The 27,959-nt window shown below is 41.4% G+C and overlaps 1 non-coding gene across 1 annotated transcript; it reads left to right on the top strand.

Moving 5' to 3' along the window:
* Positions 1–24,240: 24,240 nt before the first annotated feature.
* Positions 24,241–24,401, top strand: LOC130016764 (U1 spliceosomal RNA). Its single transcript, XR_008791270.1, has one exon. It is a non-coding gene; the product is annotated as a U1 spliceosomal RNA (small nuclear RNA).
* Positions 24,402–27,959: the final 3,558 nt, after the last annotated feature.

Raw genomic sequence — 27,959 nt, 5'->3', positions numbered from 1 at the left:
ATATTGGGTACGCCACGGGGAGTTTGCCAGACTCTGCCGTGTGGGCAGGTTACATTCGGTAGCCTGCCAGGTTGTCCAAAATAAGAACGAGATAATAAGATGTCGCATGGCCGTGAATGTGGCCGCGTACTTCCGGAAGCTGGGTTTTATAGTCTCTAGGTCTTGGACTTTGATGGGATTACCTGGCGCCGGGGGCAGTTGATGGGTGTGACTCCTGCCTACTGGAAGATGGAGGATCTGGGTGGAGGATGCTCAGCCCTGATCCGAGCAGGCTTGGAGATCTCAGCCCTGGGACCTGCACAAGATAATCACAAAAATGGGGGCCAGGGTACAACGCAGTGTGCCCAGAGTAGGAGAGAGACACACGGCCAGGAAGGAAGTTCAGAAGGGAGCCCTGGTTTATATAAGGTGGATAAATGCTGTTTTAAATCTTCATATTAGTGGTGAAATTTCTGGTTCTTCCAGGACTTTATATTTGTTCAGTTAGAACTAGACAATAAATGTATTCACGATCCAAAATATCTTTTATCTGACTTATTTATTTCTCATTATGTAGCAGGAAAGGGACATAATATGCAGACATATAGATATAAGAGATCTAAATATAAAAATAATCCAAAATAATTAAGAAACAACCATCCGGGGCACTGCTCTGTATTCTAAAAATCATTTTGTCAGGCAGTCCAGGATCATGATTTTAGGAATTTCATTTTGAGGCTGCACCCAGCAGTGTTCAGGGCTTGCTTCTGACTCTTTGCTCAGAGGTCACTCCTGGTGGGATTTAGGGGACAATATGGGGTACCGAGCATCAAACCCGGATTGGATGTGTGCAAGGCAAGTGCCCTACCCACTATACTTTCTTTCCAACCCCATGAATTAAATTTTATATTAGACATATACATATATATATACATACAATGAGATGTATCTATATACATGCATACATGAGATATATGTGTTTGTGCATGATAGGCAGGTTTATGCTAGAATAATACGGATAATATAATTGAATGTTTACTTTTAATGGTTTTTCATGATTTCCAAATTTTCTATGTTGAACATATATTGTATTATCAGAACAAATAATAAAAAATCAGATTCTATTTAGATTTAAACGTTTTCTCTATGGTTGTCTTGGAATTTCCTTCTTAAAATGCCAAGAATAAAAATAATATTTTTGTTCTAATTAAAACCAAATAAATAGAAATGCTGAAATAATCTGAATAAATGTGTAATGGCATCTACTAGTGGTTTCGTATGGTGAGTTCAGGATTGTGAAGCTTCGTTTGTCCCTTGTCATTCTTATGAATCTGTTATCACTTTTCTCAGAAGTTGTCACTTTAGTAATGTTGCCCTTTCATGACTATGCCACCTTTCCACTCAAATGGTCCGAGGACATAGTTCTTGTTCCATTTCTTTATACTTTCTTCTTATTTGGAAAGAAAACTGAGGAACTATGTTTTGATTTTTTAAGTTTTGATTCTTTAAGTGTTTTTCTCCCTTGGCATTCTGGAATACAGAATTTTGGGATGCAAAATGCTATATTCCCTCTGAAAGGACTGTCTCTAAAATGATCAAAGGCTTATCCACATTTGAGAAAACTATCAATGTGTGAGGGCATTTTTTCCCTTAGCCTTTGTATTTAGTTATTGAATTATGGGAATTTGGCTGGCAGGATATGAAGGCAGACAATACAGCGAGAATGTAAAATTGGCTGGAGAAGGAGGAGATCATGCCTCCCTTTAAGAGTTATTTTTCATTTAAAATCTTGTGTGATTTCAACTACTTCAGTAGACTCTGATACTCATGAAAAGCACGTATTTTTCTCTTGTTTTCTCTGTCTTTCTCTCTCCTCTCCTTCTTCTCCCACCTTTTTTTTTTCACCGTACCTTCTCTCTCTTGCCTATCTCCTATCTCTGTCTCACTTCACCCCATCTGATTAAAAATGTGTTCAATGATTAATTTTTCAGCAAAAAATGCACATTACATGCCGTTCATTTAACCAATCATTGATTTTTGTGAGAGGGACATAGGATATGGTTCATACATATGTTCTACATGATTTTTAAGGTAGAGGAGAGATACCTGGTTAGTTACAAAGTCTCTTAATCCCCTTGTATAAATAATACTACATTCTTTGAATATGTCTTGATTTTTATTAACCTAAGCCTGGCAAGTCGTCAAAGCCTGTCAAGTTGGCAAAGCCTGGCAAGCTACCCGTGATGTATTCAATATGCCAAACACAGTAACAACAAGTCTCACAATGGAGACGTTATTGGTGCCCGCTTGAGCAAATCGATGAACAATGGGAGGACAGTGCTACAGTGCTACATTTTTTTCTAGTGGCCATGAAATGTTACCAACGTTTGTGGTGTTAAAGACAAACATTTGGAAGAGGAGAGATAATACAACATTTGGAATAGTAGGGATAATACAACAGGCCAGTGTTTGCCTGGGTCAGGCATACAGCTGACCCAGGTTCAATCCCTCGCACCCATCTTGGTCCTCCAAGTCCCACTAGGAGTAATCCTGAACAATGAGCCAGGAATAAGCCCTGGGAATATTGTTAAGTGTGGCCCCAAAGCCACAACAAACCCAAAACAACAACAAAAGCCCCCTAAAACAAAAACAAGCAAAAAATATCCCACAGACATTCCAATTGAAGTCAACTCAAGTAGGGCTTCTGCAAGAATGATGGGGTCTTCTTGGAGGATATTTCTATATTCTCTATATAGATGGTACAGGTCAACGTGAATGATGAGGATCTCTAAGTACTATTTACCACTCTTTGGAATATTTATCGAACTTATCAAAGTACCAGTCTGCTTTAACAATTATTTTTCTTCATCCAATTACATCTTCATTGTCAAAACTCATTTAGATGCAAATCATTTAAGCAAAATCTTGCCTAGAAACCGAAATTGCACAGCCATGTAAGTGCAGATGTTCTGTGGAGAAGGGAGAGGGACCAGGAGGCTTTGTTTGCTCTTCCATCCCTGGTTTTAGCAGCATCGCTACAGAAGATTTCGAAACTCTTGGTCAACAGAAATGCCCTATGCTCCCTTCAGTCAACCAGCAACGAATAGCATCTTTTATGCGTTAGCCAGTCTACTGAGCCAGTCTCTGCCCAGTACTATGCTCAGTGCTGGAAAAGAGACAAAGCTGAAAAGGGTCCATTGGCACCCTGTGGAGATGACAGATAATACAGGAGTCAGCGAGTGCCAAGACAGCAGGCAAGGAATAAACGAGCACTGAGCTATTTCCTGACCTTGTAAACAATGGGGAGAAAACATGTGTCTGATGGAGAGCACGATGCTAAAATGAGCACTGTGCAATAACAGTGTTTGGAAGGGTGGCCCAAAAATACAATTAAAGGCATGCACGTAGAGGGAGAGGCAGTAGCAGAGAGTTCATTTCAGGAGGAGGGAAAGGCTTTCTTTCGAGATTCTGAGGTAGGAGAGAGTGGCAAACTTTTGAGAACCTCAAGTTGACAGTGTGGCTGGGGATATTTTACTATTGATGGGAGAAGTGGTTAGATAGGTAGGAACTGGCCAGTTCTTGCAGAATGTTGGTTAGAAGTTTGGGTTTTATTTATTTCTTTATTTTTTTGGCGGGGAGAGAGGGTCACACCCGGCAATGCACAGGGGAAACTCCTGGCTCTGCACTCAGGAATTACTCCTGGCGGTGCTTGGGAGACCATATGGGATGCTGGGAATAGAACCCCAGTTGGCCGTGTGCAAGCAAGGCAAACGCCCTACCTGCTGTGCTATTGCTACAGCCCCGGGTTTTATTCTTAAAGGCAGGGAAGGTTTAATGAAGCATAGTTAGATGGCAGACATTTGCCATATTCTGACACACATCTCTTCCCCGAGCCTGACTTCGGGCCAATAGTCCTCACAGCTGCCTTCTGCTGCTCCCCTCCCCCCTCAAGCATGGGGCAACTCACCTTGTCCTCTGTGAGCTGGAGACACGTGGCACAGGATAGCCATTAGTCCGGGCACGTGTGTGTTTTCCTAAGATTTTGGCCCTGGAGAAGAGAAACATACTTTGGGAGAGTAATAGTCACTTCCAACAGCATTGTTCTATTTCTTGGACACAATTTTGGCAATGGATATCTGGTTGGCTTCAAATCATGGACATGATGTGACAAGAGAAGGTCAGAGCACAGCGACCTGACCTGAGTGTTGGGGAAGTGGGACTGACTTGTAGTGAGCAGGTGTCTTGGGTTCCTTGAGCTCCTTCAAGTGCTTCCTTGAGTCAGCCTCCTGGAAAATGGAGAGCAGCAGAAGTTTTAGGGCACACAGTCAACTAGCAAGATCTGTTCTTGGTATTCGAGGGACCAACCATCATCCCATTTCTCTGAGACCGGATTGGGGGTGGGTGTCTCTTGAGACTCTCTCAGTACTCAAATCAGGACAGTCTCTGTGGAAACAGAGGTTTGGGTTTCATGTCTTAGTCTACCTTCACAGAAAACCCTGGAACATGAATGGCATCTCCTCTCTCTGTTGTTCCACCTCAAAGCCAGCAGACTGGGTCTCTCCAGTATCAGCCCATCACTGATGCTGACTGCCATCTGCTGAGGACAATTTTCAGACAATAGAGCTGTGAACTCCAGGCAGCTGATAATATCAGGTGCAGATGGTTATACCACCGGGACCAGAACCCAGGCAAGGCATCAACAGACTGCTGTTATCAGAGCAGACCAGACATATTTGCTCAGGAATCAATGAAATGCATGACATTTACTCTTGCACCCCATGGCCGTTAATGATCCAACCTTTGTCTGTTTTGCAACTTGGACTTTTTTTGTGTGTAACTGAGATGTTATATGTTTCTTAAACTCTTATCATTCATCTCGGTAATATCTTATGTTTTAGAACCAGTCTGCTCTGTGCCTCCAATTCTTCCCCCTCATTTGTGTCTATGCAGAGTTTATGGTTTGCTGACTCAGATTCCCACAGTCTGTGAATACACACTGGGGGTAAGTTAGGGACTTTGAGAGAATGCACTAACTTCTTAATGAATCTGGAATGCCTTGTAGAAAATGTTGGTTCTATTCCAGTGTGACAAATGATATCCTGGTGGGGTAATAGAGGCATTCTTTTCACAACTCCAAATTGGGAAAGTTGTGCAGGGGAAGTGATTGATTGGTCTGCTCTGTTTAAGTACAAGTGGCTTTTCTGAGTTCTTTCTACCTGCTACTTTTGTTCACATTCTATTTAGATAATCAAGTGATTTTATTTTTGTGAGTTGGGAAGGCCATTCCCAACAGTGCTCATGGGCTACCAAGGCCATTCTAGGTGGTACTTGGGAAAGGGGTGTGTGTATGTGTGTGTGTGTGTGTGTGTGTGTGTATGTGTGTATGTGTGTATGAGTTGCTGGGAATTGTAGTCAAGGTCTTTCACACACTCTTCTATTTGAATTATGTAGTTTATGCACTTGCACATATGTTCTACACAATGTGTGCTAATATACATATGTAGGCACATATATGTAGATAAATCTGTATGTACATGACTGTATAGCCTCCTGACCTTTCTGCGGGCTATTGCAAGTGGCAGTTCAGAAGGAAAGAGACATCAAAAACAACAGAAACATAAAGGAAGTCAAAGGAAAAAATGAAATACAGATATCCAGCATCATATAGGTAAAGGTAAAGGCCCTCCCGTTGATCGTCGATTTGCTCGAGCGGGCCCAGTAACGTCTCCATTGGAGACTTTTGTTGTTACTGTGTCTGGCATATCGAATACTCTTGGTAGCTTGCCGGGCTCTCCGAGAGGGGCGGAGGAATCGAACTCGGGTTGGCCATGTTGGCCGCATTTAAGGCGAACGCCCTACCACTGAGCTATGGTAATGAGTTGATTTCAAAATTGCATATAAACAAGAGAAAGAGAAAGAGAGAGAAGGGAAGTGCCTGCCATAGAAGCAGACTGGGGTGGGGGTGGCTTGAAGGGGTTGGAGGGAAATTGGGGACACTGGTGCTTGGAGATTACACTGGTGAAAGGAATGGTGTTGGAAACTTGTATGACCGAATTGCAGTTATGAATTATTTTGTGATGTTCTATTTCACAGTGATTCAATTAAAAAATAAATTATATATCTACAATGTACACAAAAGTAACATAAAATAAATTCCAACTCTAAATGTCACCTCAAGATTCCAAGCCATAAAACTCCACTATAATAGGTATAAAGGTTTCAATAAGTTTCAAACAATAAAATCTAGAGATCTGGATAAGAGAAGGAACACATGGAGGGTGCGGGATCCCAGAGGAAAAAAAAAAAGAAAAAACAGGTTCCAAAAAGAGACGAGATCACCAGCAAGTTCCAGATGGAGTAGGCGCCGCATCCCGCCTCCCCCAGATGGAACCCCGGTGACCAGAAGCCTCTACAAACTCAGCTCGAGTATGCGGGAATGAGGACTTTTTCTCAAATCTGCCAGACTACACCTCCCAGGTAACCTCTGATTCCGGAAGTCACGCCCACAGCCCACCCCCCAGTGCCATCTTTGAAGTGTTCAGCATAAGAGAAGGAACACATGGAGGGTGCGGGATCCCGGAGGAAAAAAAAAAAGAAAAAACAGGTTCCAAAAAGAGCCGAGATCACGGGCAAGTTCCAGATGGAGTAGGCGCCGCATCCCGCCTCCCCCAGATGGAACCCCGGTGACCAGAAGCCTCTACAAACACAGCCCGAGTATGCGGGAACGAGGACTTTTTCTCAAAACCGCGCGGCCGCTTATGCAGCCGCGCAACATCTCTATATATACAAAGTGATCAATGAGAAGTAAACCACCCAGTCTTTCTCCCTGAAAATCAGAGTTAAGTTTGGAGCACGGCCACAGCCCCAGAAACACAAGGACTTAATGCAGAACCCAGCAGCTTAGAGCAGAAAAGTGAACGGACGATGAGTTAACCCAGGCCATTATTTCTGCCCAGAGGGGAAAGGGTGTTGCCCCATTCGCCTCTCTTCTCTGGAAAGAAGGATGGCGGCCGCATGGGAGCCTTGTGGACAGCAGGTATGAGCCGGGGGTGTGGGGGGCGACTAAAACCTCATGAGAAGGGGGGCGTTCCGGTCCGTCCTTCACGCCCTACCGAGGTCAACAGTTGCCCCCCACGAGCGGCTCCCCAGCACGGCCACAGTCCCAGAAGCACAAGGACTTAATGCAGAACCCGGCAGCTTGGAGCAGAAAAGTGAAAGGACTATGCGTTAATCCAGGCCATCAAGTCTGCTGGAGGGGAAAGGGTGTTGCCCCATTCGCCCTCTCTTCTCTGGAAAGAAGGATGGCGGCCGCATGGGAGCCTTGTGGACAGCAGGTATGAGCCGGGGGTGTGGGGGCGACTAAAACCTCATGGGAAGGGGGGCGTTCCGGTCCGTCCTTCACGCCCTACTGAGGTCACCAGTTGCCCCCCACGAGCGGCTCTCCAGCACGGCCACAGCCCCAGAAGCACAAGGGCTTAATGCAGAACCCAGCAGCTTGGAGCAGAAAAGTGAAAGGACTATGCGTTAATCCAGGCAATCATTTCTGTCCAGAGAGGAAAGGGTGTTGCTCCCTTCCGCCCTCCTCCCTCTGGAAAGAAAGATGGCGGCCACATGGGAGCCTTGTGGACAGCAGGTATGAGCCGGGGGTGTGGGGGCGACTAAAACCTCATGGGAAGGGGGGCGTTCCGGTCCGTCCTTCACGCCCTACCGAGGTCACCAGTTGCCCCCCACGAGTGGCTCTCCAGCACGGCCACAGCCCCAGAAGCACAATGACCTAATGCAGAACCCAGCAGCTTGGAGCAGAAAAGTGAAAGGACTATGCATTAATCCAGGCAATCATTTCTGCCCAGAGGGGAAAGGGTGTTGCTCCCTTCCGCCCTCCTCCCTCTGGAAAGAAAGATGGCGGCCACATGGGAGCCTTGTGGACAGCAGGTATGAGCCGGGGGAGTGGGGGCGACTAAAACCTCATGGGTCGGGGGGCGTTTCGGTCCGTCCTTCACACCCTACTGAGGTCACCAGTCGCCCCCCGTGAGTGGCTCTCCAGCACGGCCATGGCCCCAGAAGCACAAGGACTTAATGCAGAACCCAGCAGCTTGGAGCAGAAAAGTGAACGGACTATGCGTTGATCCAGCCCATCAAGTCTGCCGGAGGGGAAAGGGTGTTGCCCCATTCGCCCTCTCCTCTCTGGAAAGAAAGATGGCGGCCACATGGGAGCCTTGTGGACAGCAGGTATGAGCCGGGAGTGTGGGGGCGACTAAAACCTCATGGGAAGGGGGGCGTTTCGCTCCAACCTTCACGCCCTACCGAGGCCACCGGTTGCCCCCCGCGAGCGGCTCTCCAGCACGGCCACGACTCCAGAACACAGAAACCAATTTCTTAACTATCTGACTTTCAGTAGAAATACTTCCAGGGTCAATAGGTAAAATAGCAGAAATCCAAAACCAACATTTAATTCTTGAACCCAGCTGTAGAAAGCAAATCACTTCATAATGCTTTTTCAGCATGTCTGATTTGGGGGGGGGGTAAACTCTAAATAATAGTGGTGAATCTTATTGAAACAATGAATCTAATCAAAGCAGATAGAGTGTTAACTAGAATTCATCTGCCTCACAGGGACGGGGAGGGGTGGGGGGTGGGGTTTTATTGGGGTTCTTCAGGGTAAAAAATAAGTAGTGGTAAAGGGAAATGTGTTTGATATTTGCATGACTGAGACATAAACCTGAAAGCTTTGTAACCTTTCCCACAGTGATTCAATAAATAAATAAATTTAAAAAAAAATCTAGAGATCTGAAAAAGAAAATAAGTTGCATATTATCAAATCCTACACATTCATTCGTCAATGTGAGGCCAAATTCTAAGCACCTGATACAGAGAAGAACATGTCATAGCCTACTGTGCTAAGATACAGATGAGTGACTACTGGATGGAAGGTGCGTGTATTCTTGAATGAAAGAAAAGGCGGATATCTCACGAGTGTTGGTTTGATCAGGCTACAGTCCATTCATATTGCTCACAGGCATTGCTCTGTGGTAATATTTGCATGTATGAAAATTCTTGCAGAATTCTTATAGAAAATAATAGAACTTATAGGGAAAATAAGGTTAGGCAAATCACCTAAACTGATTCAAGAGTGTAATTAGATGATCACAAAAGCAACTGCCATCCTAAAAAAGAGCAAGCATAATGAAAGATGTCTTAATAAAGAATACTACAGTAAGTCTAGGATTTTACATAATAATAGGTGAAGAAATAGTGAGAAATATAAGTGAAGATATGTAAACAAATTATATATAAATATAAATATAAACAAATATAAATGAAGATATAGAGAGAAACAAAACAAGGGCGCCGTGCAATCCCATCAACGGCCAAGACCCAGAGACTATAAAACCCAGCTCCCGGAAGTGCACGGCCGCATTTGCGGACATGTGACATCTTATTATCTCATTCTTAGTTTGGACAACCTGGCAGGCTACTGAATGTAACCTGCCCACACGGCAGAGTCTGGCAAACTCCCCGTGGCGTACCCAATATGCCAGACACCAGTAACAATGATGGGTCTCATTCTTCTAACCCTGAAAGAGACTTGAATATGGCACTTTGGAGCTAGGATGAAGGACACGGTACTGGGGCCTGCTCGAGACAATTGACAAACAACAGGATGATCGTGATCGTGAATAGGTGAAGAAAAATCATTCGAAGAGAGTTTGAGAAAAAGTTGAAGCTACACAATTAGGTTAATAGAGAAAGTAATACCGAGTGGGAAGAATCACGCAAAAATGTTTTCAAGATCAGGTCAACTTGTAAAGAAGAACTTGGGATGAATTGGCAAAGTCTCTTGTCTCCAAAACCAATAGATGCAGCAACATTTGTATCAGTTGTGCCTTGCTCTGAAGGTTCTCTTGACGTAATCTTTTATTTCCCATATGCCTATTAGCTGATTCCCTCATAGAAAAAGGTATTTCTGAGGGAGAGATGGCACTTTTTCATCTGACATGGGCATAGCTGCTCTTGGTCAGCATTTTCCAGCCTTTTTTTTTTCCTTGATCATGTGGCCTTCTGACCTGGTTTTCTTCCTCGGAACCCCTGTACTGTGAGTTGCACTCTTTCTGCCACACCCCCCACTTATGTGATTTTAACCTGTGACCCCTTTGGAATTGTCTGGGGACCCAGTGGGGCCCGGGAAAGCCCTTGGTTAAATCCTCCTCTAGGGCACCAAACCCACCACCTTTACAAGGGAAACAAAGAGAAATTTGGAATAAACAAATATTGTATTTAGTTTTGCACTTACCATTTAAATGCTCTTGTTTGTGTTTCATTCTGTGACACTCATTTTGACATTAGCACATCTCCATAATAGATATTCTAAATGACAGTCTCACTGATGGTTGGCAATTAGCAAAGAGAGGATACCTTATGAAAAGTGTGCTGCTTTCTGATTCAAATAAACTCATTGCTGAAATTCCAGTGTGAATATAAATTGGTGAACTGGGTTAGGAGTGGATTGCCGTTTTCCTCGAACACTGCACAATTTATACTGGAGTTTTCTGAGTATTTCATGCTGTCATACTTTTTTACTACATTGTTAAGATAAATAACAAGGTATAAAGCAGTGTAACATGTATAGGTTTATCATGAGATTTTAGAGTAGGTTTTAGCAAGATTTTCCCCTAACAAGTAAAGATTGATACTCAGGAAGAATTCAAGTTACTATATTATACAGACTATTCCGTTAACAGCACTTGAAGATAAATGAAAACAGGCAGTCAATCTAAATGTGAATGGCATATAAAATTGGGGAATAAACGGCCAAAGGATTGAAGAACTGTACCAATATATGCCTACCTTGCATCTTGCTATTCAGTCCAGTATTATAAAATAAACGTTTGAATTTAGTAGTGGTACTTAGCCCTTTATGACTATATTGGAGTTCTGTGATACTTTTTGTCTCCTTTTTCCTTAGAGGGAGAAAAATTCTTATAACTTAAGAAATATAAAGAAATGGTGGGACAGGTAAAAGGGATAGATAGCATCAAGGTGTGGTAAATAGCTTGGAATATTATTATTTGTTTCTTAGAATTATATTCTCTGATGCATTTATAAGCATGAATACATTTTAAGTTCAGGAAGTTATAATATTGTTGTTTTCTTTCTGTTTGAACATTGTTTTCCTGATAATTTATTTCTAAGGGTGCAAAGAAATAGGAATGTAACCATCTCCAACTGACTTAATCAGCATTGACAGATGAGTCATTTTGGAAGTTTTTACTCGTTTCCATCTTGGGCAGTTCGGGATTTTGGGAATTAGAGTGTGGAGTTGAGTGAGTCCTACCCACTTTAGTTTCTGACATGTGTCAGTTTAGAAGATGATACTGAGGTAGGATTTTTTTCCCCTGCCTATTGAGGTAGAGGGGGAGGAGGACAAAATTATAGTTGAAATCGTAGGTTCTGAATTCTACTGAATTACAAACCTGGCTTTATCTCATTTTAGGTCTGTAATTTTAGGATTGTTACCAAATCTATTATAGGTCTCAGTTTTCTTTATAAAATTGAGATGATTCTCATAGGAATCTCAAAAGATTGTTCTGAGAATTGGGTGCAACAAGGCATGTAATGCCCCATAATAGAGTAATAGCAAACACTTTACACATGGTAATGTTCATCATTATCACCATTATTATTCCACCATTGATAGGTTCAGGCTGTGGTAAGGTGTATTTATTCTGCAGTGCATGCTACTCTTTGGAATGTGGGTATTATCCAAGCTAATAGACATTCATATTTACCCAAAGCAGTGCTGTAGATTTTTTTTCCCTTGCTATTACTCATACGTGTTTAGGTTGCATTACTCTACAACCCATGTGTGAAAGAGAACAGTTTGCATGTGAGTTTCTATTGTGTAAAACCATTTTAGCAGCAAACCATACACAACATTATCGTCGTAATAAAGGTCAAGCAGAAACAGAGTCACGAGCTATTAAAGAATGGACTCAGAGTTTGCTTAGGTGATGCCATTAACTGTCAGATGTACTAGTATGTGCTCTGCCTGTATGAATAGCTCCCAACAGCCAATTGATTTAGTAAAGACAATCAAGTGCTGAGTTTTTTTTTTAAAAAATACTTTAAAATGCTGAGATTTTAAAATACTTTACTAACTACTGGTCAGACTAGCTCGGTTATAATTTTACTGTTATTTGACATAAAAACCTTTATTCTTGCCCTTAAATGCAATCCACCTGACCTAAGAGAAAGTAGCACTTTGAAGGTAAATAACCGTACTTCATTTCGATTCATCAAATTATAGATGGTGACATATACTATAGTATTTCAGAATGAATGCGTTTAAAAATTAGTCTATATAATTGTCTGAATTGATCATTATTTTCTTTCTAATAAAAATATTTTCTGGGAGATGTATTGTTTGAAAAGTGATTACTAGGAATTTTGTATTTGTTTTTTCAAAGCAGAGGCATTAACTAAAAATTGTTTTTCAGTTCTTCCTTGCAAATTGCTCTCAGTCCCCACAATGTGTTTTATTTATATAGTCAATTTTGAATGGTGGCCAATTTTATCCTTTTAGCACAGATAATCAGTTTCTGGCAGAGATGTCGAATTCATGTTCTCTTTTATGTTTTAGGAAATTTACCTAGTAGAGTCCTGTGCAGTTATGCTCAAACATCTACAGCATCTTGAGAGGATTATTTATTATTTTTATTATTTCTATGGGACGGAGGGATAGCACAGTGGGTAGGGCATTTGCCTTGCACACGGCTGATGCGGTTTTGATTTCTCCATCCATCTCGGAGAACCCAGCAAGCTACCGGGAGTATCCCGCCTGCACGGTAGAACCTGGCAAGCTCCCCATGGCATATTCGATATGCCAAAAACAGTAACAAAGAAGTTCGTAATGGAGACGTTACTGGTGCCTGTTCAAGCAAATCATGAACAATGGGAGGACAGTGCTATGTCTCAGACCCATGCTCAGTGTCCTTGTACATTTGCTGAACAGAATCACGACTTCCTTTAGGGCAACCCTGTTAAGTGAGATTCTGTCTTCTTGGCTCCCTTCCTGCTAGGGTTGGTCATGTGCCTTAGAGCTAGCCACTCACGTGTGAATATTTCTTAAACGCATCATTTTCCCAAAGCGCAATTCCTAAGGCTGGTGAAGCTGCCTCCCACTTCTTCCTCCTTCTGCGAATACTGATGTAATGAAGAAATCAGCTACATATTGAGGCTGGCAGCAGAAGGATAGAAAACCTTGCGTCCGCGTCTCGTTACTTAGCATCTGAATCAATATAGCAGCGATATTTTGTCATATGTGAGAGAAAAAGAAATCCCCATTTATTCAGTCCGTGCTGTGCAAGTTATTCTATTTATTGCTGATACTTGGCACATAACTGCACACACATCAGTAGCTGACACTGGCAGAGAAAAGAATCCCTTTTGGTTGTTCTCTGTTTTATCTCCTGTCATACTCCATCCATCAGGTCACAACTTTATTCTGTTAAACTTTCCTGGCAAGAGTAAGTGTTCCTTTTCTTTTATTCCTTTGAATTCCTTAGTCATCATCTCCTCATATGAAAAACTCACTCAAACTTTATTCGGGAAACAGATGCCCTCCAAGACATTTCCACTTCTGCTCCTCTCCTTTCCTTTCTCCTCCACAGTGGAGATGGGTCCATAGCTGTTTTAAAGATAGTCACTCCACATCTGCACTTGTTTGTTCATTGTAGCACTCTTTACAGTAGCTAGAATCTGGAAAAAACTTGAGTGCCCGAGAACAGATGACTGGTTAAAGAAACTTTGGTACATCTACACAATGGAGTACTATGTAGCTGTTAGAAAAAATGAAGTCGTGAAATTTACATAGGTAAAGGTAAAGGTAAAGGTAAAGGCCCTCCCGTTGATCGTCGATTTGCTCGAGCGGGCCAAGTAACGTCTCCATTGGAGACTTTGTTGTTACTGTGTCTGGCATATCGAATACTCTCGGTAGCTTGCCAGGCTCTCCGAGAGGGGCGAAGGAATCGAACTCGGGTTGGCCATGTTGGCCGCTTGTAAGGCAAACGCCCTACCGCTGTGCTATCGCTCCAGCGATGAAATTTACATACAAGTGGTATTACATGGAAAATATTATGCTAATCGAAATGAGTCAGAAAGAGAGGGACAGACATAGAAAGATTGCGTTCATCTGGGTAACATAAAGTAACAAAATAAGAGACTAACACCCAAGAACAGCTGTGTTAAATACCAGGGTTCACTCCATGGCTTCGAAGCTAGCCGCACACTCTGGGGGTAAAGGCAGCTCAGATAGAGAAGGGAGCACCAAATAAAGGGTGCTAGGAAGATCCACCCAGGATGGGAGATGCATGCTGAAAGTAAACTATAGACCGAACATGATTTCCACCCAATGCCTCTTCTGCAAACCACAGCACCCAAAAGAAGAGAGAGAACAAAAGGGAGTGCCCTGCCATAGAAGCAGGGTGGGATGGGGGATGGAGGAGGGTGGGAGGGATACTGAGATTGGTGGGGGTGGAGAATGGGCACTGGTGGAGGGATGGGTACTCGATCATTGTATAACTGAAACCCAAGCACAACAACTTGTAAGTCTACAACTGTACCTCATGGTGTTTCACTAATAAAACAAAAAATAATCTAAAAAAATATAGTCACTCCAGGCTTGCTCTGAATCTCCTCACTTCTGATCTTCAGCAGGATCTTGAACTTTTCTCTTTATTCTGCATCCTTGACTCATCTCTCTCCACTAGCTCCAAACACAAGATTATAGCAACATGCCAGTACTTCACTCATTATCCCCTGTCAGTTAATATGAAAACACGTGACACTAATGGTCTCCATTTCCCTCTCAGCCTACTACAGTCCATCTTTTCTTTTCTTCCCACCACACTGTAAAACCAATCTCCAAGTCATTGAAATCCATGTTGACAATTACTGGATAGGTTTTCGTCTGTGGACAGCATTTGGTATAGTCAATACTTTTCTTCAGTCAGTATGCTTTTGAAAAATATAGTTTATTTATTATCATTTGGTAGTGTTAGAGATTAAACCCCAGATGTCAGTCAAGCAGAGCTTATGTTCTACTGCTAAATCACAGCCCTGGACCATGGTCTGCCTTATAAAATTCTGTTTTCTTGATTTTTCCTTTCTAGCTAGCTGCTTCTTTCTTCCTCTCCTTACAGGAGACCTCTAAAATGCTAGAATCCTCCAACTTTAAATCTTAGACCATCTTCCTGGTTTATGTATCTATTTCTTTCCCAGACTATATTACCTAGATCCCAGAAATCTACTTCCACTGATAACTTCTTCAAATTCCAATGCCATCGATTGAAACACCTACTTGACACCCGGTGGCTATGAAGTAGACATCTCACAAAGAACATGGCCAGAAAACTGGTGACTCTCTCTGATTTGATTCAAGCCTTCTCTCTTTTTTCAATGTGACATCATCATTATTCAGTTATCAGAGCTAGAGCCGTGGAAGCCATTCTCGAGATGTCCCGTTTCCTAATTCTAACCATCCATTCAGTCAGCAAGTGCTGATATGCTGCCATCTTCAGAATCTCTCTCGGCTCCAAGCTTACTTGATTCCATCACATGGCAGCCAGAACAAGCTTCAAAAATAAGAACTCAGAGTCTGGAGAGATAGTACTGCAGATAAGGTGCTTATCTTGCATGCGGCTGTCCCCATTTTGATCCCTGACACCACTATGGTCCCCTGCGCACCACCAGGAGTGATCCCTGAGCACAGAGCCTTGAGCACTGCTGCTGTAACTTCTAAACCAAAAACCCACCATCAGCAACAACAGAAAAACAGTAACTCGCTGTAAGAGCCACGATGAAAAAAACAACTGTAGGTCTCTGACCCCGTGAATTTTTACACTGCTAGCCTGAGCCACTTCCCTGGTAAAGTGGCTCAGGAGGAGGCCGTGGCTATTAAAATTGAAAATATTCCACAGTTTATCCCTAAGGGTACACCAACAAGAATCCTGTGTGTATGCCAAAGACGGCATGAACAAGAATATTCATCCCAGCAATGCCCGCACTGGGCTGAAAAAACACCAGTGGGCATCCATGGAAGTGCAACTACATGCGTGAAATTGAAAGAGAAATGAAGTGAAAGACTGTAGGGCCACACAAAGGAGCAGATTAGACACCGTTGCGTGTCACAACAGAGAATGGATTTCCACAATTCCATCGAGACTGTATCCGAGATACTTAACCAAAGAAGCCAGACACAAATTGACACGGGGAGTCACTTTATTTATGTGAAGTTTTAAAACCTGAAAGGCTAAATAATAATGTTTAGTAATTTATGCTCAAGTGAAGAAGTGAAAATGAATGCAAGACTATATTTTAGAAGTCTAAATGGCATTTGTCTGTGGAAGGAGGGAAAGAGCCTGTGTGGAGTGACCGAGGGCAGGCAGGAGGTTCTAGATCATTGTCACAGTTCTACTATTTTCCTTTCATTAAAAAAATTGTTTTTAATTGAAACATAGTGAAATATATATTCAGGTCTTCCAAAGAAGAATAGAAAGAGCTATGCTTGGAATATCACGTTTCACTCAAATGAGAGAACGAATCCGGAGTTCTGACATCCGTCGTTGATCAAGGATCAGGGACGCTGTCTCATTTGCCAAGGTGTCGAAAATCAGATGGGCTGGTCACGTAATGAGATTTAAAGACGACCGCTGGACTAGAGCTGTTACTGATTGGATTCCACGGGATGTCAAGAGACCGCGTGGCCGCCCACCTACCAGATGGTCAGACTTCTTCGTCAAGATCATGAACGATCAGTTTGAGGCCCTTCATGTTCCCGGAGCGAACAGATGCCATTGGGCTACACTAGCACGCAACAGGGACAAATGGAGACGTTACTGGCGCCCGCTCGAGCAAATCGACGACTAACGGGAAGTTAAGTGATTAAGTTAAGTGATAGTGAAATACACAGCTACAAGGTTGCTCCTGTTTGAGTTGTAGTCATACAATGTTCTAACACCCATCCTTCACCAGTGTATGTGCTCTACCACCAGTGTACCCAGTTCTCCTCCTGCTCTATTCTCTCTCACACTCTCTTTCTTTCTCTCCGTCTCATTTGTTTTTAAAACTGCATGCCTTATAATAGTCTATACATTACTGTGCTCCTTTCTGTATATGCGCTATGCTTTATAATGAGAGGTATAACGTTCAATGCCTACATGTCTTAAATGAAACTCTTGTGTGTCAAATGAAGTTCAAACACCTTCTCTTGTCTGACAATTTCTGTGGTGGACTGGACTTTCTTGCAGATACTTCTTAGGGCTCTTTGCTGTGTGTTCATCACCTAACATCATCTTGATTTTCTCTCCAACTCTCTGCTGTGGCCTGACCTTGGGTCCTGCCCTTTCCTCCCACGCAAAGCCCTCCCTGGCCCTTTGCTTGGCCAGTTCTTGGCATTCTCATTCTCATGTTAAAGTGTCCTTTGAGAGGAGATCCTGGGGAGGATCTGCCTTTTGTCCTTGGACCACCTGTTTTCTTCTTTGTATCAGGCGAAATCTGTCCTTCTTCTGGACATATGTGCTTATGTGCTTATGATCTGACTATATTCTCCAACTCTATTAAAGGTCCTAGAAAGACAGAGATTTTTTTGTTTGTTTTTGGTCATTGTAACCTCAGAGTGTGGTGCATATTGGTAAATATTTGGTAAAATATTTGGTAAAATACTTGGTAAATATTTCAAGGAGAAAATCAATAGATTGGATTTTGAGATGTTAGCTTGTTACATGGCCTATTTGAAAAGAATTGATTAAATATCTAGACAGACTCTCTCTCGTTCAAGTAGTGTCATGAAATAGATATTTCCCCCTCCCCCACTTTCTTTCCATATGCATGCAGGCAAATACAGTGATCCCATTTTAAAGCACCAAATGTTTTACTCTAGTGATGACTGGAAGAGAGAATGATTTGGTGGTTTAGTCTTGTTTTAATCGAGAACGAATTAGAGCCAGAAGGAGTATTAGAAACTGTGTAAGATAAGGAAGTAGCAAAGGGTTTGTGGTGAGAGCGTTGTGAAGAGTGAGAGAAAAAGAAGGAAGAGAAGCAAAAATGGAAAAGAACCGAGAACAGGATTTCATCGGGTGTCTTGGCCCTGTCGAGACAGGGTGACTGTGGGAGCTGTATCAAGTAGTGAGTGACAGCAGGAAAACTAGGAACAACCAACTGATCCATTCAGCATGCATGCTTGAAATATAATGTGCTGGAGACACATACACTGGAAATATAACGTGTTTGATATATAATATGTGAGAGGAGTCCCCTCATGTTTTCCCAGATTGAATATTTAAGTAGATAATACGCAGAATTCCTTTTCCTTGTCTCCATAAGTCATGTCATGGTCTCTGTTACCTCAGCTGCCCTCTGCCCTCTGGAGGTGATTGGCATCTGTCTATAGTGTGAGTTGTTTAGCTCCCAGGGGGGGTGCAGTTCCCTCACACACCCTTAAAACTGCACCTTCCAACACCGCGCTGACCTCTGTTAGGGGCTTCCCCACATTTCCAATATTTTAGCAGATTACAAAATCACAGGAGCTTTGTCAATCTCCATAAAGCATCTGAATGCTAATGAAACAGCCCAGCACATTAATTAGAGAGTCAATAGATCATTCAGTCTTAAAAGCTCAGTTTCTCTCCTCTTCATTTATTTTCAAACAATAGAGCGATAGCACATTAGGAATGGAATCAGAATACTAATTAGTTCCAATTCAGTAAATTTCCAAACAAGTTTTTTTTTTAGCCAGACACCAGAAATATTTAAAAAATAATTTTATTATACTAAACTTTCCTTCTGTTTTTTTCTTTTATGAGCACAAAGACACACAGATACTGTTTATGCATGTACTCTGAAGAGATTTCATTAAGATGTATTTGTAACACTAACTAGACTAATATTTATGGGTCTCAAGAGAACAAAGTCATTTCTCTATGTTAATTAGTCATCAGAATTGATATCTGGTATGAAACATCTATAAATTTAAGTGGAGGGAACATCAATTTTATTATAAAATAAGATTATAAATTTAACTCAAATCTGATAGGACTTGTTTCATACTGAATAAAGCGGTTCAAATTTCATGAAGATCATTTATTTTAGAAAACGCAGAAAGTTTAATTTGAAATATGAAGTGTTAAGTCATTTATCCATTCTTCAAGTAATTATGGCAATTTTGGAGAGAAAAAAAATGACATTTTTTTCCTCTGCAAATCAACTTTCAGTCACCTGTCATTAAAAGAGAAAGCTTGAAGAATCAGAAACAACTCAATAAAAAGCATGTATACATCAAGATTTGGAGACAGCTTTGAGATTGCTACTTTATTTTACAGATTGCTACTGAAAATGGTAGGGTAGTTTTTCTCGAGCTTGAAACGCATTTCCAAGAAGTTTATATACTGAAAATGCCTCCAAAACAAAATCACTGAAAATTGTGAACTGTTTTTCTTTTCAAAACCTTACTTGTTCAATGGTTTAATTACTGTTGAGGAATAGTGCTGTACATACTTTTCTTCATAGTTTTAATATGTTTTATTTTGTTGGTAGTTTATTTGAAAATTATATAAAAAAAAGAGGGATAAAGAAAAATCACCCAGAAACCTCTCACCTAACATTCTGCTTTATTTCCTGTCTATGCCAAGTATAGATGTATAGAAAAGATGTCACTGTCCTCCCGTTTTTCATCAATTTGCTCGAGCAGGCCCAGTAACGTCTCCATCGTGAGACTTGTTGTTACTGTACGTCACGGGTCGCTTGCCAGGCTTTGCTGTGTGGGGAGATACTCTAGGTAGCTCGCCGGGCTCTCCAGGAGGGGCGGAGGAATCGAACCCGGTTCCCCGGGCTGGCTGCATGCAAGGCAAACGCCCTACCACTGTGCTATCACTCCAGCCTACAGAAAAGAAAAGCAATGAAAATCCTAAATAAAGGGAAGGAAAAAAAAACAGCAAATTTAACAAAAAACGAAAGATATATGATTAAAAAAGAATTAAGAACAAAAGTGCAAAATTTAATGTATACATATCTGATATGATTGTATATTTTGTAAGTATTAGATTGTATCATACTTTAAAAGACAAATTTATTATAATGTAATTTACATGAAATAAAGTACTGGGCCATTCTTGATTCTTTTAAAATACCACTGCTTGGTGATGGTTTATTAACTTCTAATATACTGCTAAATATAATCTGTCAAGTTTTATTAGGAATTTTGCATCTGTATTTATGAGTAAGTAGGATTTATATTTTCTTTTTATTTTATCTTTGTCAAAATTAAACAGAGATTATGAATAAGTATGACAGGAGAAACTTTAAAAAAAACAACAACTGTTCAACAGTATACATAATGGAAATAAAAAATCTTGGGAATGGTAAATTTCAAAAGAAACCTGACCCATTCAAATTTGTGTGGAAGAAATTATTGGGTAAGGGGAAACATCATGTGAATTTTAAAAATGAGTTTTAATAAATTTGCATGATTTTGGTGATTTTATTATTCCATGGATGAATAAAATAGCCATGATCAAATTATTAGTGCACAGGTACACCTATTTTTCTATAACACGTTTAAGCTTCTGTATATTTAAATTTACTACTAATATATTTTTATTTATTTTTTATTAGTGAAACACCATGAGGTACAGTTGTAGATTTACAAATTTTTGTGCTTGGATTTCGGTCATACCATGATCAAATACCCATCCCTCCACCAGTGCCCATTTTCCACCACCATAGATAATATCCCTCCCCCCCTTCCCCCCCTGCCACTGTGGCAGGGCATTCCCTTTTGTCCTCTCTCTCCTTTTGGGTGTTGTGGTCAGCAAAAGAGACACTGAGTGGCAAACATGTTCAGTCCAGTCTACTTTCAACCTGCATCTCCCCTCCCGGGAGGATCCTCCAAACACCCTCCATTTGGTGCTCCCTTCTCTATCTGAACTGTCCCTTCCCCCAGAATACCCGACTGGCCTCTAAACTACGGAGTAATCCTCCTGGTGTTGATCTCAGCTATTCTTGGGTATTAATCTCATATTTTGTTATTTTATATCCCCCAGATGAATGCAATCTTTCTATGTCTATCCCTCTCTTTCTGACTCATTTCGCTTAGCATGATACTTTCCATATTGTACCACTTGTATGGAAATTTACTACTAATTTGAGTTATGTTAATTTCTTCATTTCTCTCTCTCTCTCTCTCTCTCTCTTGCTCACTCTCTTTCTCTCTCTTCACTTTTTGACTACACCCCACTATGATCAGGCCTTACTGTTGGCTTGGCACTCAGGAATCACTCCTGGAGGTGGTCAGCCGACCATATAAAGTGCCAGGGATTGAACCTGGCTCAATCTCATGCAAGAAAAATGCCCTATCTGCATACTATCTTTCCCACCCCCATGTCTTTCTTTTGACCACAGGACTTCTATAATGTTTGCTTATAAACATCTTTTAAATATAGGTCATGTAGTATTTTATTGAATGCACTAATCAATTATTTTTATTCCTCTTTTCTTTTTTTCTTTGATAGGTTGTTTTTAAAAGTCTTTTCCCATTTATGCTGTCTAAATATGCTATGGTTGGCATGGTGTTATTATACCCTATACATAGTATACATCCTATTATAATGCACATATTCTAAGGTTGTTTCCCATCAGCTTTACAAAAGATTTTTCCTTAGTTTTATTTTAAATTTTATAGTCTCTGAGTCTTGGCCATTGATGGGATTACACGGCGCCAGGGGGCCAGGTGGTGGGTGTGACCCCCGCCTACTGGAATCTGGAGGATCTGGGTGGAGGATGCTCGACTCCAATCCGAGTAGGCTTGGAGATCTCGGCCCCGGAACCCGCGTGGCTTTGTCCCTCTGCCAGTACCTTCATGTGTGCGGAGAGTGGTCTCAGCATGGTGGTGGCTGGTCCTGGAGGTCTTCGGCTGCCGGAGCCCTGGTCGGGGCGGGGAGGAAAGCTCAACCTGCTCCCCTCCAAGGGGCCCCGGCGAGGAACAGCCAGGCGTGGGGGCAGGAGATTGCACTGTTCTCGTCAGGGAGCTGGATTTTATACTCTCTGAGTCTTAGCCGTTGATGGCGTCAGGGGGCCAGGTGGTGGGTGTGACCCCCACCTTCCAGCTCCCGGAACCGCGCGGCCGCATTCGCAGCCGTGTGACATCTTATCAGGACATCTTTTTTATGACATCTTATTATCTCATTCCTACTTTGGACAAACTTGCAGGCTATCGAATGTAGCCTGCCCACAGGGCAGAGTCTGGCAAACTCCTCGTGGCGTACCAAATATGCCAAATACCAGTAACAATGATGGGTCTCATTCTCCTAAAGAGCCTTGAATATAATCTCAGGGCTAGGATGAAAGAGATGTTACTGGGGCCTGCTCGAGGCAATCGACGAATAACAGGATGATGAAATGAAATGAAATGAAATTTATTTTAAAATTTGTCCAATCAAGTACCCTTCAGTTAGACATTAATTACCATCTCGTCCCCATCATTTCTATTTCATTGAACCATTTTTGTGTAATCTGCAGGTTATCACAATTGTACTAGACTTTTGCCGTCAGTTTATACCTTCTAAATAATAGACAATTCTTGCATGTAACTCGGCATATCTATTAAATTCATGAAACTCAGCTCTTTAAACTTTGATTATATAACCTATGTAATAACAAACACATTATATGACCTATGAAATAACAAACATTATGTAACCAATGTAATAACAAACAAACAAACAAATCCTGTTGTTCATCGATTTGCTAGAGCGGGCCCAGTAACGTCTCTATATTTTTGAGACTTGTCGTTACTGTGTTTGGCATATTGAATATGTCACGGGTAGCTTACCAGGCTTTGTCGTACAGGCGAGATACTCTCTTGGTAGCTTGCCAGCCTCTCCAAAAGGGGCTGAGCAATCGAACCCAGCTCCCCTGTGCTGGCTGCATGCAAGGCAAACGCCCTACTGCTGTGCTATGGCTCCAGCCCTGTGGAATAGACCTAAAAATTTCAAATAATGTCCCAAAGCGCAGGGTTGCCAATGTCTCTACCATTTTCTCAGGCCACGGTATTTTCTAGCTGCAGGATCAAATGCAGGCTTGCACATTTCTTTTACCTTTTCATGCCTTCGGTTGACAACAATTTTTGAACTTTTATTTTTTTTTTTCCTATTGTCTGTGCTCAGAAGTATAGGTAGGTGGATTTATAAAACTTCCTTTGTCTGATTATATTTTCTGTCTCTGCTTATTGGTTTCAAATGGTGGAAGCTTTAGCAGGGAGACTTGTAGAAGGGCTGTGTTCCTCTCCAGGTTTTGGATCAGGAGTTGTCTGAATCAAGACAGTCATGTTGATTTAATCACGTTCGTTCACTTCTTCCAACTTGTGTCTGCCTTATGCCTGTATCATGAAGTTATCCCCTCCCTCCACTCTAAGTAAGTGATGAGAAGAGGCATGAATTTATACGGCTCTTCCATCTTCAAATGAGTCTAACTTTCACTGTTAGTTTTCTCCCAAAGCAATTATTATTATAGCTTTTTTTTCCCCAATCATGCACTTATACCTTTGTCATTTCCTCAACACTTACTAGTGGGATGAATCTTCTAGAAAACAAAAGGAAAGAACAGAAGTCTTTCCTTCCTTTTTCAGAAACATGCATATGTATGTGTATGCATCGTCTTATTGTGTCACTATGGGTGTCTGGGCTTCATTTTCATTCCGTTTGTCAAAATCAGTTACCATTATTTGTCATGATTGACTGTCATACTTAAACTTTCCAGGTTTAGTATCCAGCTGTTTCTTACATTATTTTTGATATGTTCTCATCAGATTTTCAACACTGCTCTATGCTAGAAGATAAATGTGTTAAAAAAAAAAGTCATCTTTCAGTTGCTGTTTTAGTCATGGTATCACCATATTTTTGTATAATGATGACAGACATGATACATATAAGCACCAGCTGTCCACACATTCATACACATGCATATATGTGAAATCATCAGTTCATATTAATGCATTTTATTCAAAATCACAACCTCAAAGAACTCCCAGGACCTGGGAAGGGAAAAGGAAACAAAGCAAAATAAGTATTTCTTTGTTTTGGGGGAAGGACTGTAAAGTATAATCTCTTCCATTAACATTTTGTTGGACAGAATTAGGATGATGTTCTTACCTGGCAGGGGAGATACCAAATTATGGTTTGCAATACAGATACTGAAAGGTTATTATTTTACCCTTTACCTATTTTCAGTACTCAGTTCTTGATCACAAAGGTGGTTTTCCCAGGGCGAGTCTTATCCATTGCACTCCGGATGTGCTGACCCCTGCGATTTCCCCAAATGTGGGAAACGCGACGGAATAATTTGTGGTAGTGGAAGACTACATTTGCGCTTTCCCTTTAAAAAAAAAAGAATTAGGATGCATGGACATGCCAAGGGGAAAATAGCGTACTATTTTTTTAATAGATAAACACAATATCTGATAAAACCAAAACGAGCATCTGTTGGTTAAAAAGAAGCGTAGAAATGAACATTAGGTTGGCAGCTAGCAATGAGTTTTGCAACATGACTTATAAACGAGAGGAAATCACGTAGAATGTCACGTTCCTTAATTCTGAGTAAATGACAGTATTTGATCTTTCATGCACCAAGCAGGAATTTCAAATGGTAGTATTCCAAGATTCACTTTTTATTTTAAAAAGGTAAAGGCCCTCCCATTGTTCATCGATTTGCTCGAGCAGGCCCAGTAACGTCTCCATTGGAGACTTTGTTGTTACTGTGTCTGGCATATCGAATATGTCATGGGGAGCTTGCCAGGCTCTGCCATGCGGGCGAGATACTCTCGGCAGCTTGCCGGGCTCCCGGAGAGGGGCGGAGGAATCGAACTCGGGTCGGCCATGTTGGCTGCGTGCAAGGCAAACGCCCTACCGCTATGCTATCGCTCCAGCTCCAAATAAATATTAATTCAATAAAATGTAGAAACATCTCATGAGAATAATGTTTATGAAGAAATGCTAAAATAATTACTTATTCTATCATACACTCTTCCTTGTGCAAAGGATAAAACCTAGACCTTATTTACATAATGAGTCCAATCAATTGTTTTATTTTTATTTTTTACATTTCCTTTTATTTTTAATTTTTTTAATAATTTATGTATTTATTGAATCACTGTGGGAAAAGTTACAGAGCTTTCAGGTTTAGATCTCAGTCATGTAAATATCAAACACATTTCCCTTTACCAATACTTATTTTTAACCGCGAACCCCAATAGAACCCCACCTCCCACCCCTCCCAATTCCTGTGAGGCAGATGAGTTCTAGTTAACACTCTATCTACTTTGACTAGATTCATTGATTCGATAAAAGATGCACCATTATTATTTAGAGTTTACGACCCCACCCCCCCAAATCAGACATGCTGAAAAAGCGTTGTGAAATTATTTGCTTTCTACAGCTGGGTTTTAAGAATTAAATGATGTCGCGCGGTTTTGGATTTCTGCTATTTTACTTATTAACCCTGGAAGTATTTCTATTAAAAGTTAGATAGTTAAGAGATTGGTTTCTGTGCTCTGGAGTCCTGGCCGTGCAGGAGAGCCGCTCGTGGGGGGCAACTGGTGACCTTGGCAGAGCGTGAAGGATGGACCGGAACGCCCCTCTTCCCATGAGGTTCCTGCCGCCCCCACCCCCGGCTCAAACCTGCTGTCCACAAGGCTGCCGTGCGGTCGCCATCTTTCTTTCCAGGGAGGAGAGGGCAAATGGGGCAACACCCTTTCCCCTCCGGGCAGGCATGACGGCGCGGTTTAACACAGTCCATTCGCCTTTCTGCTCCAAACGGCTGGTTTTCTGCGTTAAGTCCTTGTGCTTCTCTTATTTTTAATTTTGATATATTTTAATTGAATCATGGGCTGGAGCAATAGCACAGTGGTAGGGCGTTTGCCTTGCACGCAGTCAGCCTGGCCGAGCGGGGTTTGATTCCTCCGCCCCTCTCGGAGAGCCCGACAAGCTACCGAGAGTATCTCGCCCGCATGGCAAAGCCTGGCAAGCTCCCCGTGATGTATTCAATATGCCAAACACAGTAATAACAAGTCTCAAAATGGAGATGTTACTGGGCCTGCTCGAGCAAATTGATGAACAACAGGAGGACAGTGTTTGTTTTGTTTGTTCCTTTTTTACCTCATTGTTTTGTTCTGCCTCCTCCCTGCTTTTTTAAATCTTTTATTAGCTGCTGACTAAGAAATAATGCTAAAAAAACCCCTATTTTTAGGAAGAATAGCTTTATTCCCAAAAGATCATATTGGATGAGCCTCAAGAGATCACTGGCAAAAGAGGTTCATATTTTTACACAAAAAGGTATTTTATGCTTTCCCCTGTTGAAATGTGTTAAATGTGGCCTCAGAGGGTCTACCATTGAGTCTCTGACTTATGGTTGGGGAAGCAACAAACCACAAAAATGGGATCCTGAGGATTCCTGCTAGAGAGCCACTCTTCAATCTTTGAGACTGTTGACTTACAAACCAGGCCTTAATGGAGCTCTGTTTTCCTCTTGAAAAAAAAATCACAGCAAATCTTCTAAGTCTGGGGGGAAGAAAAAGCTAAGAGGAACTTGTCATTATTTGAAGCTGACTTATCAATCATGTTCGGTCCCAAGTCACAATTTGTCCAATTCTCTCCCTAAACACATGTGTATTATTAGGAAAGACATAGTTTAAAATAGTTTGAAATGGATGGGAAAGCATTGCTCTGATTTCTTTTCACCAAAAAATAATCCCCTTTGAGATTATATTTCACTGGAACAAAATTTTGAAGCCATAACATATCTCCAGTCTAGTAAATAAGCCCAGTTACTGCCTACTTAATGTCATGGGGCCACGAACACAACTCCGGGGACAACTGACCTTATTTGCTTCTCTGGATTTGGACATCAGTACACAGACATAAGCATCTAAAGATCAATGTCTCCAGATTCAAATACTGAAACTCTAGTTTGTCTAGACCTTTGACATATATCTAATTGCCAAGAAACAACATCAGTAAGTGAAAAATTAGCTCCACCACTTCAATATAAAATTTAAAATTGTGACTTTAGATAGCCTGAGGGGTTTTTGATTTCATGTTGCCAAAAACACAAAACTAAAAGATCTTACCTTAGAGCCCGAATTCCATATAATATTTGTATTAATTGACACATGGGAGTGACAATATTTTGGAAGAGTGTCATATAATTACACTCATGACCTGAGTTAACTGGTTACTAGGGACATGAGTTACTCCACAGAAGGCAAAAATTCTGAATACAAAGGAGAGGCGGCAGGTCTCGTTCCTCAGATTGGCATTTGTATTTGCAAATTCAAACAAAACTCTTATGTTTGATTTAATCTGTAATGGACCCCAGAGCTCTAGGATCATAAAGTATTTACCACATCCTTTAGAGGTTGCGTTCTTCAGAAGAGTATTTCAGAAGATGTTTCTAAAATTTGTATGAAGCACAGAAATTACTCTCACAATAGTGTTTTTAAAGCTTGTCACTCCCATCACTGCTCAAATAGAAACCACATACATTTCTATAGCTAAGTGACTCTAACATCTTGACATGATAAAAAACAATAAGACAGCTATTAAAAATCTCAATAGAATATTTAATACTAATTTCTACGAGCATTATAAGGGTTCAGAACAGATGGCCTCTGTACTTCCTATTTTGTCAAATGCTGACAATGGAAACTTCAATACCCAACAAGTTTCACCAATTGAGGGAGAGGAGAAAGCGAGAGTCATTGAGAGGAATGGAAATGTTCTTCTCAGCCTGGCTCAATGGAAGCTTCTCTTGGGGTGATTCTGGATTGTGGATACACAGAGGAGACTGCAGGTTTTGATGCTGTTGTAGAGTAGGTGTAGTGATGTCAAATGGACATCCGGGGAACACATGGTATTCAGACTCTACACTGAATCTTTCTC

Source organism: Sorex fumeus, unplaced genomic scaffold (assembly GCF_029834395.1).
Source record: "Sorex fumeus unplaced genomic scaffold, SorFum_2.1 ptg000166l, whole genome shotgun sequence".
NCBI lineage: Eukaryota > Metazoa > Chordata > Mammalia > Eulipotyphla > Soricidae > Sorex > Sorex fumeus.
The sequence above is the reverse complement of the archived record's forward strand: the minus strand, read 5'-3'. Positions and strand labels throughout refer to the sequence as shown.